This window comes from Myotis davidii, unplaced genomic scaffold (genome assembly GCF_000327345.1).
Source record: "Myotis davidii unplaced genomic scaffold, ASM32734v1 scaffold425, whole genome shotgun sequence".
NCBI classification, from domain to species: Eukaryota; Metazoa; Chordata; class Mammalia; order Chiroptera; family Vespertilionidae; genus Myotis; species Myotis davidii.
This window is the reverse complement of record NW_006296413.1, coordinates 3,459,607-3,466,200: the sequence shown is the minus strand read 5'-3', so window position 1 is coordinate 3,466,200 and position 6,594 is coordinate 3,459,607. Positions and strand designations below refer to the sequence as shown.

Genomic DNA, 6,594 nt, shown 5'->3' with positions numbered 1-6,594 from the left:
TCCAGGCCTCGTTCCTGCAGCCCGACGTCGGCGTCTGAGGGCCGGGACCCCCAAGGGCCGCTTGACCCACAAGGCCCCGCCGCTCCCCGGGGCCTCCCGTTAGGGACGACTTGGCCGAAGCGCTTCCGCGGACTAATTGTCCGCGGGGCCTCACCCCGGAGGGAGGATCTCCAGCGTCTTCCCCAGATGGAAAAAGACTTTATTCTCTATGAATTCGTTCTAAATTAGGGAAGCATGTGGGAATTGGAAAAGACTGGAAATTCTGAGCTGCTTCCCCGGCCCTGAAAAAACAGGAAGAGAAAAGTGAAAACGGTCACCACCGCCCATCCTTGGGTCCTCGCTGGCCGGCGCACTGGTCCCGCCAGTTTACTCTCCTGGGGAGGCCGCTGAGGATCAGAACAGGTGCGCCGTCACCTTTGGTTAACGACCGCATCATCAGCTACCCCTGCATGGGCCTCTTTTTAAAAAGTATCTATCATTTAAATCAACAAATAGAATTCCATTGTACCCACTGCCAAACCCAAGGGGCTGGTCAGACCACCAGGACTTACCACCCACCGTCTGTCTCCTTGTCCCCGTCCAGGGCGCCACCACCCAGAACTCCGTGTTTGCTGCTCCGTGCTCACTACACATGCCTACACAATAGGCTGTTCGATTTTGTTTAGTTTTGAACTTTTATGAAGAGAGTCTCATATTATTTTTGGTCTTTGTTACTTGTTTCTTTCACTCCACATATTACTGAGTTTCATAGTTCATACACTTTCTATGGCTGTTTACTATGCCGTTGTGCAAACAAGCCACTGGTTATGTGTTCATCCTGAGAATGGCCATTTCAGTCTAGTTTTTGCTGTTATAAGCAGTGTGATTAAGAGACATCCTGTGAGCCCTAACTGGTTCGGCTCAGTGGATAAAGCGTTGGCCTGCGGACCAAAGAGTCCCAGGTTAGATTCCAGTCAAGGGCATGTACCTCACTCAGCTGCAGGCTCCTCCCGGCCAGCCCTGGTAGGGGTGCTTGCAGGAGGCCAACCAATTGTGTTTCTCTCACATCAATATTTTTTTCCCTCTCTCTTCCACTCTCTCTAAAAATCAATGGAAAAATATCCTCGAGTGAGGATTAATTTTTAAAAAGAGAGAGTTCCTGTGGCTTTGGCCAACGTTGCTCAGTGGTTAGAGTCTGGGACATCACACCAAAGGGCCATGGGTTCCATTTACATCAAGAGCACATACCTGGGTTGTAGGTTCCATTCCCGATCCCCATCCCTGGCCCCTGACAGGCACTTGCGGAAGGCAACCAATTGATATGTCTCCCATCAATATTTCTCTCTCTCCTCTATCTCTTTCCCCGTCCCTCCCTCCTTTCCACTCTCTGTGAAAAGCAATGGGAAAAATATCCTCAGATGAGGACTAAAAAAATAAATTTGATTTTATCAAAATTTAAAACTTCTGTATCAAGGAAGCTTTAAACAGAAAGCAATCCACAGAATGGTAGAAAATGTTTACAATCACATACCTGATAAGGATCAGTGTTCAGAATATATAAGTAATTCCTGAAACTTAACAACAAAAACCAAATAACCCAATTCAAACAATCAGCAATGGACTTGAGTAGACATTTCTCCAAAAAAGATATAAAAGGGGCAATAAATAAGCATATGAAAAAATGTTCAACATCCTGGCCAGAGTGACTTGTAGTTGAACCTTGACCTAGGAGGTCATGGTTCAATTCCTGGTCAAGTAATAGGGTTGCAGGCTCCATCCTCAGTTGGGTGTGCAGGAGGCAGCTGATCAATAATTCTCATCATTGATGTTTCTCTCTCTCTCTCCCTTCCTTTCTGAAATCAATAAAAAAATACTTTTTAAAAAAAGAATGAGCCCAGCTGGCATGGCTCAGTGGTTTAGCATCAACCTATGAACCGGGAGGTCAGGGTTCGATTCCTGGTCAGGGCACAGGCCTGGATTGTGGGCTTGATCCCCAGTGAGGGGCATGCAGGAGGCAGCCAATCGATGATTCTCATCATTGATGTTTCTATCCCTCTCCCTCTCCCTACCTTTCTGAAATGAGTAAAAGATACATATTTTTAAAAAGGAATGAAATTCTGATACATGCTACCACAAGGACAAACCTTGAAAACATTCTAAGTGCAGTAAGCCAGGTACAAATGGGCGGACATTGTAGATTCTACTTACACGAGGTACATAGTCAAATTCATAGAGGCAGAAAGTGGAATAATGGCTACCAATGGCGAGGATAGCAAGAATGGGGAGTTAGTGTGTAATGTGTACCGAGTTTATGTTGGGGGATAATGAAAAGATTCTGGAGCTAGTGGTGATAGTTGCTCACCAATGTGAATGTACTTAATGCCACTGAACTGTACACTTAAAATGGTTAAAATGGTAAGTTTTATGTACTCTTTACCAAAGAATATAAATTATCAAGGATACCAATCAGTTATTCATTTGATCTACCTCACACTATCCACAAAACACTCTCAGAATAACAATACCAGCTCTACCACCAATAATGTGATTACTGAAACAGAACACATTTTTCAGTTCTTTTTTTTTTTAAAATATATTTTATTGAGTTTTTACAGAGAGGAAAGGAGAGAGATAGAGAGTTAGAAACATCGATGAGAGAGAAACATCGACCAGCTGCCTCCTGCACACTCCCCACTGGGGATGTGCCCGCAACCGAGGTACATGCCCCTGACCGGAATCGAACCTGGGACCTTTCAGTCCGCAGGCCGACGCTCTATCCACTGAGCCAAACCGATTTCGGCTTTCAGTTCTTGTTTGTAGGTTATATATAATTTTGGGTACATACCCATTATCAAGTTAAGGAAGCTCCTTTCTACGTTTTGTTTACTAAGAATGGTTATGATAAATAGGTGCTGATTTTTATCACGTGCTTTTCCTGCATCTGTAGAGAAGGTCATAAGATTTTTCTCCTTTATCTGTTAATGTCGAGTATGACACAGATTTCCTAATCGTAAACCATCCTATGTTCTTGGGATAAACTTCACTTGCTCATGGTGTTATCATATTGTTGAATTTGATTCACTGAGTTAGGATTCTGCAACTCCCTTTGTAAATGAAATGGCTGTAGTTTCCCTTTATTTTTCCTGGCCTCGTCTAATTTTGGTATCAAAGTTGTATCAGCCTCATAGAATGATTTGAAGAAAAATACCCCCTTTTTTATTCTCTGGAAAAGTCCACTTAAGTTTGGAATAATTTGTTCCTTAAAAGATATTTTTGGCCCTACCTGGTTTGGCTCAGTGGATAGAGCATTGGCCTGCGGACTGAAGGGTCCTAGGTTTGAATCCGGTCAAGGGCATGTACCTTGGTAGCAGGCACATCCCCAGTAGGGGACTGTGCAGGAGGCAGCTGATCGATGTTTCTGTCTCATCGATGTTTCTAACTCTCTATCCCTCTCCCTTCTTCTCTGTAAAAAATCAATAAAATATTTTTTTAAAAAGATATTTTTGTTATTGTAAATCCTCACCAGAAGATAGGATATTTTTCCATTGATTTGAGAGAGAGAGAGAGAGAGAGAGGAAGGGAAGGGGAGAGAAACATCCATGTGAGAGAAACACACATTGATTGGTTGCCTCCCACACGCGCCCCAACCACCAGGACCAGGGATCGAGCCTACAACTGAGATACTTGCCCTTGACTAGAATCCAACCCAGGACCCTTCAGTCCGAGGAGGACCGACGCTCTATCCACTGAACCGAACAGCTAGATCTGTTCCTTAAAGGGTTTGTAAAACTCACCAGTAAAATTGCCTGTAGCTGTTGTTTTCCTCTAGAGAAAGATTTTACCTTTTTCATTATGAACATTTTCAAACACACAATGTTTCACTATGATATTTTGCGGGGGGGTGGCGAGTGGAAGAGAGAGGGAAAGACAGAGACACATCCCTGTTAGAGATGCACATCAACTGGTTGCCTCCTGCAGGAGCCCGACCAGGGCCCGCGCCGGAGCAGAGACTGTGCCCAAGGTTCATGCCCTTAACCACTCCCAAACCCGCGACCCTTTGGTCCAGGCTGACTCTCTAACCACTGAGCAACACTGGCTAGGGCCAAACACACTCAATGTTAAAGAGAATGGTATAATTAACCTCACACACCCATCTTCAGCTTGTGTAAATGCCAGCTGTGCTGCTTGTTCCATCTCTCCCCCACTTCACATGTGCCCGTCCCTGTTCCCGGGGCCTGGGAAGCAGCCCCCTCTGGCGCGTCTCCAGCTCGGTAATCACAGCTGATGTTTGAGACGGGCGGCGTGCCAGATGCGGAGCTAAATGCTGGACCTGCGTGACCGTTTGAATCTAAAGCTTCCAACCAGCTTGTGAGGTAGGTGTTGTGCCATTAGGACAGGGGTGGGCAAACTTTTTGACTCAAGGGTCACAATGGGTTCTTTTTTTTTTTTAATATATTTTATTGATTTTTTACAGAGAGGAAGGGAGAGAGACAGAGAGTCAGAAACATCGATGAGAGATAGACATCGACCTGCCGCCTCCTGCACATCTCCCACTGGAGATGTGCCTTTTTTTTATTCATTTCAAACGGGCCGGATCCGGCCCGCGGGCCGTAGTTTGCCCACGGCTGCATTAGTACCTCCACATGGTAACAGGTTCAGAGACATTGAGTAACATGCCCAAGGTCACACAGCTGAATGGAGGAGTCAGGATTTGAACCCGGTTATGTCTGACTTGAGAGTGGACATTTTGTGCAGTTACCTATCACAATGTGACCATGAGCCAAGTCCTAGATGCAGTGGCTGGCAGGGCCCTCAGCGGCCCTTCAGGTCTGCCTTGAAGCAAGTCAGCTTCCTCCGTGTCCCTCCAGACCCATCTCTGCCCCAACCTGGTCAGCTTAGGCAACAGGCTGCTCCCAGAAGCTCTGGTTTCTCCAGGTCCTTTCTGGTGGAAGGTCAAAATCTGTCTCCCTTTGACTTCCCTGTATGGTCAGCCTTCTGCCCCGTGGGCCTTAGAGGAGGCGTAAGGCTGCTCCCCACGCTAGGGAGACCCTCAGCTCCTGAATCACTCCTTCACCAGATACTGGCTGTGTGCCTACATGCCGGGGACAGAGCCGTGAACAAGACAGAGTCGTAGCCCTGGTGGGGTTGATGTTTATTTTATTTTTAAAATATATTTTAATTAATTTCAGAGAGGCAGGGAAAGGGAGCGAGAGAGAGAAACATCAATGATGAAAGAGAATCATTGATCGGATGCTTCCTGCACACTCCATATTGGGGATTGAGTCCCAGGGCATGTGCCCTTGACTAGAATTGAATCTGGAACCCTTCAATCCGCAGGCTGATGCTCTATCCACTGAGCCAACCCGGCTAGGGCTGGAGTTGATGTTTTAAAGGAGACAGACATAAGCTCCATGGCGACTATAATCCCTCGGCTGAGACAACTGCAGCTGATGATCCCTTTTCTGTCAGTCCTGTCCTTTGCCCACCCTCCTTAAATGTCTTGTTTTCCACCCTCCACACACACTCACACACACACACACACACACACACACTCCCTGTCCCCTTCTAGCCTCTCTGGATCATTCCAGATTTCCAGATTCGACACCCTTTGGAAATGTGGTCCCAGATGAGGTAGTCACACAAAGAGCAGGGCCATGGGGCTGCCTGTGATGACCCCATTCCTGGGGCTCGGAGTGGTCACAGGTCCTGGGAATCCTGGAGCTTCACTCTGTCCAAATCCTGCCAAAAGGGAAAGAAAATCCCGTTTCCGGCTGCCATATACCAAACAAGCAGGCAGTAAGGGATGTCCATTCTACTGGCCTCCTGCCCTCTCCCAAAGGCCAGACGCCCCCATTCCTACTCCCCACTCCCACCAACTAAGTCCTGCATCTGCTTCTGCCCTCCCCTAGCCAGGGCTGATGGGCACTTCTGCCTCAAGTCACACTCGGCCCTCCTCCAGCCCAAAGCTTGCTGGCGTGTTCTCACTGTGCCCCAGATGCACATATCTCAGTCCCTCCTCTATCTTCAGTCCAGGCATGACCCAAGACCAGGAGCCAGTGATGTTTCCTTGGACTCCCTCCCTTCCGCTGCACCTCCTCAACCTGACGGATCTTTGGAACGGGAGAGCATTCTGAGATACTATCACAGGTCTCTCTCTCTCTCTCTCTCTCACACACCCCCACACACACACAGACACACACACACACACACACACACACTTCCTTGTACCCTGAGACACTCCCTCTGTAGTCACTGACTCAGGACACAGTGGAACAAAAGAAGTCACTGGTTTCAGTGTCATAAACAATAGATTTGGAAGAATGAACGCTCGGGTACTAAACTGATCCACTTACCACTCTCCACCAAGGGGAATAATGAAAAGATGAGGACAGGAAAGAGAGGAACAGCAGAAGTTTCAGAAAGGAGTGAAGTTAGCCGAGTGGTCGGCAAACCCATTAGTCAGCAGAGCCAAATATCAAACAGTACAACGACTGAAATTTCTTTTGGGAGCCAAATTTTTTAAACCTAAACTATATAGGTAGGTACATTGTTATTAACTTAATTAGGGTGCTCCTAAGGCTTAGGAAGAGCCACACTCAAGGGGCCAAAGAGCCG

The 6,594-nt window shown here is 47.0% G+C and overlaps 1 long non-coding RNA gene across 2 annotated transcripts in view; it reads right to left on the bottom strand.

Annotated features, from left to right (window-relative positions):
• Positions 1–127: 127 nt before the first annotated feature.
• The window catches only part of LOC102760575, a 14,078-nt gene continuing 7,611 nt past the window's right edge, over positions 128–6,594 (bottom strand). The window contains exons 4-5 of one of the 2 annotated variants that reach the window (XR_001515169.1): positions 5,654–5,718; positions 128–281 (exon numbers count right to left, since the gene is read on the bottom strand). This is a non-coding gene — a long non-coding RNA (uncharacterized LOC102760575). The remainder of the gene's footprint in view (positions 282–5,653; positions 5,719–6,594) is intronic. The other variant, XR_001515168.1, reaches the window with a different exon arrangement.